The sequence below is a fragment of the Choloepus didactylus genome, chromosome 4 (assembly GCF_015220235.1).
Source record: "Choloepus didactylus isolate mChoDid1 chromosome 4, mChoDid1.pri, whole genome shotgun sequence".
Lineage (NCBI taxonomy): Eukaryota > Metazoa > Chordata > Mammalia > Pilosa > Megalonychidae > Choloepus > Choloepus didactylus.
This window is the reverse complement of record NC_051310.1, coordinates 150,186,448-150,201,936: the sequence shown is the minus strand read 5'-3', so window position 1 is coordinate 150,201,936 and position 15,489 is coordinate 150,186,448. Positions and strand designations below refer to the sequence as shown.

General features: G+C 34.6%; 1 pseudogene; it reads right to left on the bottom strand.

The window, feature by feature from the left end:
* Positions 1-322: 322 nt before the first annotated feature.
* On the bottom strand, positions 323-1,252 carry LOC119530849 (annotated as a pseudogene).
* Between the last annotated feature and the right edge of the window lie 14,237 nt (positions 1,253-15,489).

Sequence of the window (15,489 nt, the reverse complement as noted above, 5' to 3'; positions counted from 1 at the left end):
AGATAATCTATGGATGATTAAAAGTACATACCACATAAATTATGTTGATTTGCTGTATTTAATGTCCAATAACAAATTAAAATAGCCTGGAAATGAGCAATTAAATTTGAAATTCTATAAATCATTACTCACTTTGGGTAAAGTTGTCCGAGATATTTGACTTACTAAATTAGAACACTTAGCATACTGAGCCAATAAGATGTTTGCACATTAAACACCTTAAGTATCTATGGGGTAATCTCTCTTGAATATAATTACTATTTAAGAATTTGTCCTATTTGGAATGGTTCAAATATGTACAATGAAATATTGGTGAAGTCATTTAGGAGATCTTCCTTAAACTCAAGATTTGTATACACAGTCCCTTCATTGCCATCTTCATGTCCTTGTTCCTCAACATGTAAATGGAAGGATTCAGGATGGGTATAATCATAAAGTCTGAAATGGCGAGAAACTTATCCACTGGCACTGCAGGAAATGGCCACATATAGATAAAGAAGCATGGTCCAAAGAACAAAACCACCACAGTGATGTGAGCTGACAAAGTAGAGAAAGCCTTGGACAAGCCAGCTGAGGAGCGTTTCCATACACTGAGTAGGATGAAGACATAGGAGATAATCAATAATAAGAAGGTGCCCATGGAAATGAACCCACTGTTGGCAGTAACCATGAACTCCAATGTGTAGGTGTCTGTGCAGGCAAGTTTGATAAACCTAGGAAGATCACAGTAAAAGCTATCTCATTAGGGCCACAAAAAGGCAAATGAACAACAAAAGCTAACTGTGCCACAGAGTGATTGAGACCAATACCCAAGCACCAGACAGAAGCAAAATGCACATCGATGGGCTCATGATAGGTAGTGGAGGGGCTTACAGATGGCCACATAACAATCCAAGGCCATGGCTACGAGCAGCACCATCTCAGACCCACCCAGGACATGAAGAACAAATATCTGCATGATGCACCCCTGGAAGGATATGGTTCTGTGCTCAGAGGACAAGTCAGAAATCATCTTAGGAACTGTTAAAGTAGACAGACACAAGTCAATAAATGAGAGGCTGGCTAACAAGAAGTACATGGGAGTATGTAAATGAGGATCAGTGGTCACTGTAAGCACAACCATGAGGTTTCCCAAAACAATTGTTACATAAAATGTTGAAGAGAAGGCAAGGAGTAAATGCTGCATTGGTCTATAGGAAGAAATTCCCAAGAACACAAATTCAGACACCTCAGAGTAATTTTGTTTGTTCATTGACTTTGTATTACCTGAGTAGAAAAAAGAAAATAATTTTAAAGGAGTGCACCAGAGCTATCAAAAGATCCAAATGTCATTTGGTTTGTAATTCTGATATTAAAGAAAAATCTTCACCTTTAATCACAAGTCCTTTGCAATATTAATACATTGGTTTGCTCATTTAGCAAATATTTATGGAACATCTACCATACTGTGTCATATTCTGGGATAAAACACAGACCCTGTCTCTATGAAGTTTGCAGTCTTAGTAGTAAAGCAAGGCATTAAATACCTAATCATATAGCTAGATGATTCTTACGGTGAAAAGTGTTGTAAAGAAAATAAAGGTTTGTGTGAACTATAAAAGCTCATAACATTGTCACCTGTCCTGGGCTGCAAGATGACATCTGTGCTAAAAACAAATGATGAATACTAATTAATAAGTGGGGCAGGATAGGACTAGTGATACTGACAATGGAAATGATGTGGGAAATTACTGAAACATAGCAGAGCAATTAGGAATAAATAAAAGAAGGCCAGTAAGGGTCTGGAGAAGATGGGATTTTGTAGTGATTGTGAAGAATTTTGTCTTTCTTTATCTTAGAAATCATAGAAAGTCATTGAATCATAACAGTGAAATAATATTTGTGCCATAAAACATTTATAGCAGCAGTAAAGAATGTAGTAGAGGATGCAGAGGGAAGGAAAAGAGACCAAGAAACTTTTCTTGGTGTAATAACAATAGATAAGCTAACATATTTAGCTATTGCAGCAATAGTTACAAAATTCTTTATAGAAAGGAAAATAATTGGAAATAACCTAAATGCTGGTAATAGAGAGAAATTATTCATGGTATGTCTAACTGGGAATGGCACTTGACCTTATACATATTTTAAAAAACATTACTGTGGAAAAGATGTTCATAATGTTCCTTTAATTTTAAAAAGGAGTTTACAACAGATGACTTATAGAAAACACATTCTAAAAATTAACCCTAGAAAATAAAAATAGAATTTAAGTAACAAATTTTTGCTCTTTGGGCTTACATTTATTCATTTGGTTGAACCTTATAAAACTGCTATTTCAATAGTTCAGAAAATAGTAAAATATCATAATTTCACAGAGTTCAATCTAACATATTGATGTAACTTTTTTCAACATGATTTCCTAAGCCACTTTACCTTTGTGCAACCAGACATTAGTGATGATTGTTCCACACCTGAACTAAATACCATCTGTCCCCCAATTGCATGGCCACCACCAAGCTGTTGTCCAGGCCCCACACCACCCATGACCATTCTGCTCATGTTTCCATCCTCCCTGTGCCACTCCACACCACATCCAGGTTCCACCTTAGGTGCGGCCCTGCCCCTCCTCAGCAGGAGAGCAGCATGAGCTGTGGGAGCAGCAAGGACCATTAGTCACGGAGAGACTTGAGGGCAGCCAGGCAACCTCATCATTTTGGATGTGGCATGGGCTTTACGGCCAGAAGGAAAACTGAAAGCCATGTTGCCGGGAAGCCCCACCACAGTGGCAATGGGTGAAGAATTTTATATCCAGTAACTAGAAGGAAAAATAGAACTAAACAACTGTGAATGGGAAATCACTGAAAAGAATGGCAATGGATGCGATATTGCAAGGAAATACAGTCAAGTATCCAGAAGATTTCAAAAATGCAATCTGTGGATTTTAAGAATCGCATATCCTGAAATGCAAAATGTTATTCAATATGATCACAACTATAGATTTTAGGTATAGATTTAACTATAGATTTTATCTTGAAGTCTGCAAAATTATGCAGTAAAAAGAAATTACTAATCACTTTTTCTGAGTTGTAGAAAATATGTGTAATTTTGTTGCCTCCTTCTCCTTTTCTTTGTTTGACAAATATTAAGGATTTTATGCCTTCTATCAATTGCCTTCTGTTGATACAGTGCAATGAGAGAAAATATCATCAAGTAGGAATACAGATGATTTTAGCATATTATTGTGAAAGAAGGGAGCCAACCCCGTCTCTGTGTTCATGCAAGAGAAAGTTTTATTCTACTCATTTCTACAGGTTTTTGTAGCATACAAGTTAGTTTCCTACATGACTGTTTTCAGGTATTTCAGGGAGGGTACATTTTTTCTAAAGCCATAAGGTGTGACTGCATGTCTTTGATCTCAAGGGACAATGTCTTTGGGGCTAGACAGGAGACAGCAGGAGCAGGAGACAGAAGCACAGAAGGAGCCGGTGACTATACCCTTATCTAAATTGCTGTCTGCCTTCAGGCATGCAAATCTTTGGCCTTCTCCCAGCCTGGTGTCCACCTTCAGGGTTCTGAGGCTAGGAAGTGGCCCCACTGTATAACCTATCAAGCCAGGGAAACTTCCATGTCTCCACATCTCCCCCCTTTTTATTATGATTACAATTTGGTGTAGTGACATAAAGCTCATTTATAGGGATATCATGGGGGTTCCGGGAACGGGTGCCATGTCTTCTTAGGCTGTTCCCCTCACACTGGAGTTAGCTTTGGAAGGTATCTTCTTGGTACAGTTGTTATAGAGCAGCATCGTTGGTTCTCTGGGAAACCGGATGGTGGGCACCAGGGTTCCACTGGGCTGTTTTGTGACAGATAACCTTTTAAAAATTACTGAAATTATAATTATTAGTATTACATTGTTGTTTGTTGTTATGCACATTAGTAAGTAAAAGAAGGTTAGAAGTTTTTAATTTTTATAACATTGTTTAAACATTTTATTCTGTAATTTATAACATATTACATGAATTTAAACATTTTTAGTAGTTTATTTATTTTCCAAGGTGAAAGAACAAATTCTTTGTAACTGTTGGGAATAAAAAGATATTCTTTAGCGTTTGACCTTGAGAAAGTAAAATGTTAAAAGTTATTAGGTTTGAAACAGTATATACATATTTTTTATTTAGTTAAAGTTAAGGAAAAGACTTAGCTCTTTTAATAGTGAGAAGACAATATTTTTAAACAACCAAGGACATGATAAATTTAACATATGTTGAGTGCAAGAAGTTATTTTGGTAAAAGAGACTCTTTGCATTTTACACTGATTACTCAGAAAAACACTTCTACAACTTTTTATCAAGAAATAATACCCTAATAATGTAAGGAAACTTTTTTCTTAATAAAAACAGCAGGAGACCTTAATGTGAGGACCTTGCAGTATGGTGAGGAATGTTTATATTTTGTGAATTATTAGGCACATACTCACAGCATTGAATATTAATTACTGCTTTGTGTAGTGGTTAAAATATTTAATGCTATTTTGTTTTATAAAACCACTTTTTTTTTTTTTAGTTGTGAGGTTCTATTGTTAAGCAGTGTTATTACTAGTTTTTATCATTTTTTAACTTCGACCACAGAAATAATTGTTTTCACAAACTTTTTACAGCTTTTTGTATTTATTTTTCAACCTTGACTACAGAAATAAATTTTCCACTTTACAAACCTTCTGCAACTTTCTGTATTCATCTAGCTTTATCCCACATTTCTTACATCCCTAAATAATCAGTCATTTAGGATAAAGCTACTTTCTTTTTTCCCTTAATTAGAAAAATATTCTTTATACCTTTTATACAACATGCTCTTACCACCAAAATTAAACTTGTTAGAATGATGCTAAATATTTAAAACAAAACATTCTTTATAGAGAGAGAGAGTTAAAGTTTTCATTATGAGATTTCTTAGTAGAGATATTATTTTATGACATTTGTTTTCACACAAATGCAAACTGTGCAAACCATACAAAATTTAAAAGGAGAATTACAAATCTGGGGTTATGGTTAGTGGGGCCCAAACCCACTGAGTTTGCATGCATGACTCTTGGATTAACTTAATTAGCTTTACTACACAATAGACTAATTGAAACAAAAGAAAGCAAAGTGAAGACAATAAACAAAAAATTACACACTTACCCAGCACAGGGAAAGTTTGAATTGCAAAGCTACCTTAATTCAGATGTGTTTGGTGTTTGTGGCAAGCACTTTCATCTGGACTTTCCAGTCCTGGTATTCTAGGAAAAATTTCTGGGCAATTGGTTAAGCATAATGGGGTAAACAAGATCTCTGGCTAATGTCGCCTTGTGAAGACAGCATTGCAAAATCGGCGCGGCACCTCTAGGGAGGGAAGGCGGCTGTGGTGGCGATAAAAGAGAAAGGGGAAGGAGCGAGGCTATGGTTGTTTCCCCGCCACTTTTATCGGCTGGCAGTATGGGTGCCGAGGGTTTGGGTGGCAGGAGGGATTCATCGGGGAGAGCAGTGGTTTCTTTTATAGGGACCTCAGTTTCAGAACTCTCAGTCTCGGCAATATGAAGAGGGGCCAGGGAAGTACGAATAAGAGCTCACATAGTAAATGTTTTAGAGGAAACGTTCTAGCCTCGCTCAAAGTGGTGCTTTAAATTTTGTCCAATGCACTCCCACACATCTAAGTTTTATGTGCCTTCCTCAGGAAACCAAGGGTTATGTTGAACAACATTATGCAACAAAGTATCTTCTGAAACAGAAGCTCCACTAGCCTGCAGCAGCCGTTGTAAAATTAACACATACCAGCACTGGGGAACACTGAGAGACTGACCCATGAAGTTGAGTGGCTGAAACTTCTGACCCACCACGAGACAACTCACTTGTACTTACTGCTCAGCTTCCAAACATCATGGACAGGACTGGAACTCCTCACATGGGGTACCAATTGTGGAAGAAGGGAGCCAACCCAGTCTCTGTGTTCATGCAAGAGAAAGTTTTATTCTACTCACTTCTACAGGTTTTTATAGCATACAAGGTAGCTTCCTATGTGACTGTTTTCAAGTATTTCAGGGAGGGTACATTTTGTTCTAAAGCCATAAGGTGTGACTGCATGTCTTTGATCTCAAAGGACAATGTCTTTGGGGCTAGATGGGAGACAGCAGGAGCAGGAGACAGGAGCACAGAAGGAGCCCGGTGACTATACCTTTATCTAAATTGCTGCCTGCCTTCAGGCTTGCAAAGCTTTGGCCTTCTCCCAGCCTGGTGTCTGCCTTCAGGCTCTGGAGGCTAGGAAGTGGCCCCACTGTATAACCTATCAAGCCAGGGAACCTTCCATGTCTCCACACATTATATACTGTACTAACTCCAAAATGTGGAGTTCTAATAAAATAAGATGAAATAAAAGTACAGTACATAAGCAGGTAACCCACAATCAAAAAAAAAAATACATGAAAATTAAGCTCATCTTACATTATACAATCTCACCAATCATTCAAGAAAATGCAATTTATAACACAGCTTTGGTATGGTTTTATTTTTATTGTTTTTTTCCTAACAGTTTGAGAAAGACAAAAAATGAGAAATAGAGATAGAAATTAATTCCAGTGTATTCAAGGGTGTCTTCTTAATAGGAACTCTTTAAGCATGCTAGTAGGAGTAGAAACAAGTAATATAGAAATAAATAGAATACAGAATTAAAATAGACTTCAAAATTTTCAAATTCAGACAATAACAGAAGTCCCTGAGGGTTAGATTGTGTGTATTCATGTACGTACAAATAGTTATGTTTATTGAACCCTTATGTCAACAGCCATGATGAAGAATTGTATAGAACAAAAATGTGCATTAACATAAAAATTTTAATCAAGCTTTTTAGCATCTATATAATGAAATAATATGCAGCCATTAAAACAAAACTTTCCAAAGAGAATCAATAGTATTACTCTATGTGGCTATACATAAACGTGTCATAAAAAAGAAATGCCAAACTTTTGAGGATTGTTCTTCAAGTAAAACGTGACTGTAGGTGACTTTAACTTCCTGAAATCCTAGTGTCTGCATTTTAGATGCCTCTTAAAGATAGTTAACATTTGTTAATTAAAATATGTATTTTCAAAACACAAAGGGGGTGTAAAGATGGACAGCAGGTTACATTAAGAAATGCCACACACATACACAGAAGAAAAATAAAATTAAGTTTTACTGGGAGAACAATTCTCTCATTAAAAATCAAGACATTCAGTGTAGAAAAAGATCCCAGCAAGGGGTCCATCCTGAGTTTCAACTTTTATATTTCTAATACAATCTCTTTCTGTTATAGATGGAAATGAGAGAGATAGTATTTTTTAAAAAACAGGAGAAAAGAGAAATAGAAGCAAGCAAAAGAGAGGTTAAGACAGAGGCAAGAAGGCAAGCAGGCTCTGAGAGTCACAGGAGTAGTTACAACTCGGCTTGAACTCCCTCAAAGACCTCAACCCCTGAATCCAAAGATTCAGGCTCCTAAAATAGGTGATCCAATCCCTGTCTACTCCCAGTTTCATATCTTGCCTCTTCCTTACACCCACAAACAGCCCCCCAAGTATCATCAACTACTTGGGTAACCCTGTCTTGGTTGGTTGGTTGCTTAGTTAGTTTATTGGTGTGAGCCTTCTTTGTGTTCTGATGACTGATTCTAATTCTACAAGTCCCAATTCATATATTACTTCCTGAAGGACAGCTTCCTCCTCTTTTGTGCATGCACTAAACCTTTCATTTATGTTCTCTTGTCATGTTGTGAAAACAAGGGCCATAATATGTATGATACATTTGTAATTGACATCTGACTATACATCTATCACTCCTACCTAATCTATGAGCTCCACAAGAACAGAGATAGCATTTATTTACAAATTCTGAAAAATTGTAAGCATCCAATAAATGGATATAGGGGTGAATGGATGGTTATCTGATGATAATACTTTTTGGCATTTAATGTGTTATCCTCTTTTTTGATGCTATCCATAGAATGGCTTATTAAATTTTCAATTTAAAAATTGTTTTAAACATCTTGCAAGGAGAATGAATCCCTCACAACCTAATTGTCATTAGTCCAAATCCAAAAATGTGAATCCAAAACTCTAAGGGAGCGGAAGTGTCACTCAAAGGATATTCTAAACCGAGAATTTACTTTTCAGGCACATAGGTGTATCTTTTTTATTGCTTTTTATTAGCAAATGTGTGATGGGGCAGATTTTAGTTACAGCATTTCTCACTGAATAGCAAGCAGCAGTAAATTAGAAAAGAAAAAGATGTAACAAGTGCACAGACTGTGAAAACACACTGTGCTATCAGAGATGCCCTCAGGGTCCAATTCCTGACTCCTTGTGTCTTGGAGGTAGGAGTGCCAGGGCTACTGGAGTCAGATTTCTGAATTTGTTGCTAATATTACCTCCAGGCACCTTGTCATCCCTTGTCATTTGTTAGCTAAATGTTTGTTTAACTAAACATCTGTGTCCCAAGACTTTTCTTAGAGAGTGCACTTCATTATCTTTCAGAATCTTCCAAAAAAAGTTTTATTCATGTAATTTTAAAAATTCCCATTTCAAATGACATACTGTACCCCAGGAAAATGAGGTCAAGTCACTGATAGCTAATTAACTCATCTAAAAACTAAATTTCTATCAAGTAAGAATACTGCCCATAACAATATATTTTTTCCAGAGGATTATTTGCACAATTGCAAAGTCTATTAGTGTTATTATCCCTCTTGATTTGTTCACCTATCCATATACCTTCTTTTCACAAACATGAAACCTGGAATAGCTGTAGAATAACACTTACACAGTCATGTTTTTCATTGGAATTATAATAATAGCAAGGCTGCTGTAGGAAATTAAGTACTCTGTTGATATCCCTTGAACAATTGTCTTATAAACAAGCAGCAAAATTCATCTAACTCAATTGTGTGGGAGGTAGAAGGAAAGAAACAGAGCAAGAACTAATGAGTTTTCAAAAAACATCAAGGCATCTTCAAAGAATTATACTTACTCAGTTCTTCAAAACTTTTCAGTCCTTCCTGGATCATGCTATGATCCAGATGAAAAATTTCTTCATGAATAGGGATATAATGCAGATTGAAGAGCAAACCCTGGAGCCTGAATCAAAACTTCTAACTTCCATTTGCCAGAAGACTTAATGAGTTTTTCAAAAACATCAAGGGATTTTCAAATAAGTACACATAATACTCAATTATTACAAATTTTCCATGGATCATGGATCATGCTAAGATCCATATGCAAATATTATTCCATGAATCAGGATAGAATCCAGATTTAAGAACAACTCATGAAGCCTAAATCAAAGTCCCAACTTCCCCTCGCTATAGATTAACACCAAGGGCTATTCAATAAACATCTCCTCAATAGGAAAAGAGAGATAAAAGCCTTATACTGCTGGCATTTCTGCAGACCACCAAATTTAATTTCACCTTATCTACTCACCTGACATAAAAAAGGAGAAAAGAATATCAGAAAGAAATAGTTCAGCTATGCCGTGATCACATAAAACATGTTTCCATGCTGATTCCCTATTGTAATTATTTGGACACCACTAGAGGTAATAATTCATGCTCCAGCACTAACACCAGTTCTCAGTGTCCACTTGGAGCCTCAGTGACCCAATAGTCCTCAGTATATTTATCTGGGGAATACCATCCTGGAATCCTCATGGCCTGAAGAAAGGAATATCAGAAGTTTGGTTCAGAGTAAAATTTAGGTGAAGGAAAACAAAAGAAAACATTTACAATAAAGCAAATTAAAGAAATGTTTTCAAGGAGAATCAATATGTGGTGGGAATGCCCTTGTGCAGTTCCACGCCTGTAGAACTAAATGAGGGAAGGCAAAATAGCTATTAACACATACATTAAATAAGCACAATTTAAAATTCTATTGTGAAGTACACTCATGAAAATGCTCAAGTAACTGCACAGTCATTACCATTTTAATGACGTTATGACTAAGATCAAATACGTAACTTGCCCAGTTTTACCCTGCTGATAGTGGAGCCAAGTCTCAAACCCAGATCTCTCTGATTTCATAGCCCATTTCATTAACCACTATAATATACCACCTATCTTTTATATCATTAGTATAGTGTATTAATAATGGTTTTAAGGGTGTCACATTATCAGAATGTCCTCTGTAAGCTCCCTACATGAGTCAAATCTTTCCTGATATTCTGGACCAGGAAGCATTTCAATTTCACTTATGGAAGTCTGGTTGTGTCAATTGTATTCTATTCCACAGTCGTTTGATTGATCAGTGAATGTAGGAGTGTTTCATATTGGAAATTTAGAAAAATTTCAAAATGATCATTTTATTTTGCTGAAAGATGACAGTAAATTAATAACAATATGAATGATACTTATTGTGCAGCTACAAAGACAACCATCAAATGTTGAAACTTATGTTAAGCAGTCTTTCAGCTAAGCATTTCACATAGATCTTCTATTCAAGTTTTCAGTAAGACAGTGAATTGTATATGCTATCTTCATTTTTACAAATGGATACATTTGTCTCTCAAGTGCTTAGCACTCTAGCCAACTTGTTTAGTGATTCAGTTTTGAAGGTAATTTTTAAGCATTCTTCTACATTTAGAAAAAAAAACTAAATCATAATCATAATCTGTCAGTTGATCACTATTTCATGTCTTGGCTATTTTTGAAAGGGTATAAATCTCCAGAAAATATATATTTAGAAAACCATGGATGTACCTTTGAGATTTTGCTTGTGCTCCTTCTACTAATAAATGAGTTAGTAAGTTCTTTACTCTCCTAAGAACAGGGGAATATGTGTTGTGAAGGTAAAGAAAGAAAATTAATTCTAAAGCAATAAACTGTTCATTAATATAGTGTAATTCTCAGATGGACTGCGAGTAACTAAATTATGTGCACTGTTTAGGAATTTTTCATTACTATATGTACTAAATCTCTCTTTATTAGGATTTCTTCCTATTTATGTATCAAAAAGTTATACAACTTCACATTCCCTGACCTGAAATACATGGAGTCAGATATGTTTTAAATTTCATACTATTATAAAAATATATAAAATGAAGCATCTGAGGTAAGACACTTTCAAATGGTCCTCTATACATACACTTTCCTATGGTCCTCTATAATTGCAAAACTCCTAATAGAATCTGTAGCATAAACCCTAAATTAAAACTATGATTATTTATGTAGTGAAATAGATAAATATTCACACTCTAATACAATAAGGAAAGACCATAAATATCAGCTTCACATGACTTCAGATGACTGCTGCTAAATAAGTTTAGTCAGGTTAAGTTGAACCACTGCATGTGACACACAAAAAAATACAGTTTTTGTCTTTTACATGCAGAAGAAATGTAGTTTCCAGATCTGTTTGAATTTCCAAATTGTGAAAGTAGGTAATATTGAATGGAAAGTTAATGGAGCACGTGAAAAAGCATGATTCAATTTTAGGACGTCCTTGGTGCTTGGATTACCACATGTGGGACTGGGAAGGGTTCTCTATCCTTTGTGGACTTTGGGATGTTAACTGGCCTTCACAGTCCTATGTAATACATTCTCTCAGTCACAAGTAAAATACTGAATAAAGCTGAATTGTAATATCTTTGCAATATCTGAATATTTATGTTCCATCCATGATGCCAGGAAAACCCTGGTTTTCTGGAATAAGGATCCCAATAATTAACCTACACAATGGAAAGCTTTTTGTCTTTGTGACTTTAATAAAATGATCTTCCTACTGTGGAAAATGAAGTATAAAAGTACCAAGTAATGTCAGTTGGTAAGAGTCTGAGGTAAGAGACTTTCAAAGCATCTGTTCATCCTATGTTCACACACATCATAGTCAAATAAGATCATATATCTCAAAACGAGGAATTAATAAAACAGAGGTAATTTAGGACTGTTGTTCTCAAACCCTTCTGGTCCCAGGACCCTTTACACTATTAAAAAATATAAAGGACACTAAAGAACTTCTATTTACTGTGGTTCTATCTATTAACACTTACCCTTTTAGAAATTGAAACTGAAAAAGAACTTAAATACATATTCATTGACTCATTTAAAAATAACAATAACAAATCCATTGGAGGTTAAGTAAAGAATATAGCTTATAAAAATAAATATGTTTTGGAAGCAAAATGAATGCAGTGAAAGGAATGGTTTATTTTACATTTTCAAATTAACTTAACATGTTGCTTAATAGAAACAGTTTGAGTTCTCTTATCTATCCCAGCATTCAGTCTTTTGCAATATTTTGTTTTGATGTAAGTTTATTAAGAATATTTGGACTTAAATGGATATGTAGATGGATAAAGTATGAGTATTTTTTTATTTTGGTGAAATAGCAACAGCAAATAAAACTGCAGGAACTCCTTAGCACAAAGCAAGACAGTGACATCAAACAGGTACACTTATGATATTCATCACTAATACACACTCATAGGAAGAATGAAAAAAAAGCATTATTAATATTAAATCATTACTACAACTATTAAAACACCATGAGGTATTGTCATTTTATTATTATATATGTTGTTTTTAACAGTCAATATTCATTTGTAGTTCTCTTTTCTAGAGATCTTCATTCTTTCTTTGTCGCAAGCTGTGATCATTTTTTTCCAGGCTGAGGAAATTTCCCCAAATTTCTCATGGTAAAAATACTCTCATCTGTTGTTTACCTTTTAAATAACTTCATTTTTCTTCCCAGTTGACTGAAGTTTTTGCTGAATATAGAATCTGAAGGTAGAAGATTTTTCTCAGAATTTTAAATTTCTGTTCTACTGTTTCCTGGCTTTCACATTTTTGGTTGATTAGTCAGGAATCAGCCTTGGTGTTCTTTGAGGATAATTTTCTTCTTTCTGGCTGCATTGACAATATTCTCCTTGTCATTCAGCAAAATGAATATGATGTATCTATGATGTGGTTGTGGCTTTCTGTGTTTATCCCTTTGCTTTTATCTGCATTTTGTGAATCCCTGGGTTGATGCCTTTTGATAATTTTGGAAAATCCTCAAACCCTATTCTTCAAATAGTGCTCCTATTAGCTTTCTTTGTGATTTATTTACACGTGTTCCAGAAATTCATAACGTCCCATCTGTCTCTCACACTCACATTCTGTTTATTTATTATCAATAATATTATTATGGTTAACACAATTATCATTGTATATTTCTATGCTTCTGTTTTGATAATTTTTATTGATCTGTCTTTTCAGTCCACCAATCCTTTCTGATGCGGTGTCCAGTCTGCTTTAAGTCTATCTTAAATTCATAATTTCATATTTTTCAGTTATAGAATATTACTTGGTTCTTTCTTAGACTTTCCATTTCTCATGTTAAATCTATTCCCATTTATTCAATGTGTTTAAGTTTTCTCTTAATGCCTTTTACAATGTATAATAGTTATTTTAAAACTTTGTTAATTTCATAAATGGGTCATCTATGATCTGCTTCTGGTAATATTTTCCTCTTAATTGTTGTTCACATGTCCCAGCTTCTTACTGGTTTCACAATAATTTTATGTGTGTTAGACATTGTGTATGAAGAAAATCTGACCTGATCTATTTCTCCGGAAACCATTTCCTCTTACTATTAATCATTTAGATTATGGAGTAATTACCTCACTCCAATCAGATGCTGAACAGATTTGAGTCTGCATTGTAGTTTGTGTAAGATTCAGACCATCTCTGGTTTGTGCCTGCTCTCTGATAATATTCCAGGTTTGATTGTGATTCGACTGTCTCTTTCTTCTCAACCTGAAAAACCAGGGAAGTTAGTTTTGTCCTTCAGAATTTTTGAGCCTAGAATATTATCCTTCTTTTCTCCTGTTCCCACAGTTTCAGAAATATGGCATGTTTCTCATAGAAAAGTGGTTTTATGGTTCTTAACGATACTTCAAAGCAGATAATTAAAACCTATTATATACATATAAAGGAACAAAATAATCATGAGCTGGAAAATATAAAATATCACTGATGTATAAGTAAGAAAGAATTTTGGTTCACAGATATTCAGGCCAAAGAGTTATCTCAAGGTTGAACAATGAATTTTGTTCAATTTTCTAACTACAAAGCAAAGATATATAAAAAAAATTTTCACAATTTATGAGAATGAATTATCACATATATTATATAACAAAAATTTGAAACTTATGCCATGAAAAAGAAGAGAGTACACAACATGGTAGAGAAAACTAGTCAGCAGGTGGTTGAGCAGTAGAGTTTCTGGATAATAATAATACCATGAAATGATCAGAGAAACATCTGAACCTAAGTTCAAAAAATATTCATGAATTGATTGATTCATAAACATTTAGGCACAATTTCAAAGGCTAGCTGGGTAAAGTTCTTGAGTCAAATAGAAATAAAACAAAGCAAATGTAAGAGCAGTAGGCATAGATGAAATACAGAAAACGCACTATCTCTTCAGCTCTCCCTCTTGTTTCTTCTCCTACCATTAGTCAATCTGCTCCTATTGTATTTCCCTATAAATCTTTCATTTACTCCCCTGCGACTGCTCTGTTCTTCCTTCCTTCAAGTTTTAAGTTCCTTTCTTACAAATATTTTTCTTTCAGACACAATATACGTTTGATTAGTGATACATGGGTTTAAATAGAAGGACAGTTGTATATTTCATAGTGCTTTCTAAGTTGGGAATAGTTTACTTCTATGTTAATTAATTTGAATCCAGGCTTTCTGATTTCCAAGGCCATATTTAAAACATATTCAAAGGCTGTAATCTATGCATTTTCTCACTTCCCATGAACATTTACTGGGACTTCTTTGCAGCTACAAAATCTTTTTAGAGAGAGAGATAATGTGATAATCCAATGTATCATCATAATAAATTATCTATTCCAAATATTTCAAAAAGTTGAATTAGAAGAAATAGTTAAACCAACAGTAGTTAAACTTTTACAACACATACTTGGAGAATTTTTCAATATAATTAATAATGAAATGAACGAAAAAATAAATCAACATGGAGCATGAGCAAATTGTTTCAAGGGCAAACCAATGAGCTAATTTATCTTTTTATATGAAAAGTTTTCCAAGTAATTTATGAGGAAAATATCAAGACCAATAGTTGATAGATCACTCCAATAGTTTTCTGTGGCAAGAGTACTTTGGTCTGAGGATCCTACTCCTTTTAGAGGTTATCTGTGGATTATTAAAAGTATACAGCACTTAAATAATGTCCAATTTCTTTATTTAATGTCCTAAATAGCCTGGAAAAGAGCAATCAACTATGAAATCAAATAAATCATTACTCACTTTGGGTAAAGTTTTCCAGGCTATTTGACTTCCTAAATTAGAACAACTACCATATTAGTCCAATAAGATGACTTATGCATTAAACACCTTAATTACCTGTGAGGTAAACTCCCACTTGAAAATAATTATTATTTAAGAATTTTTCTTCTTTGGAGAGGTTGGGATATGTACACTGTAACTTGGGTTCACTTTAGTTAT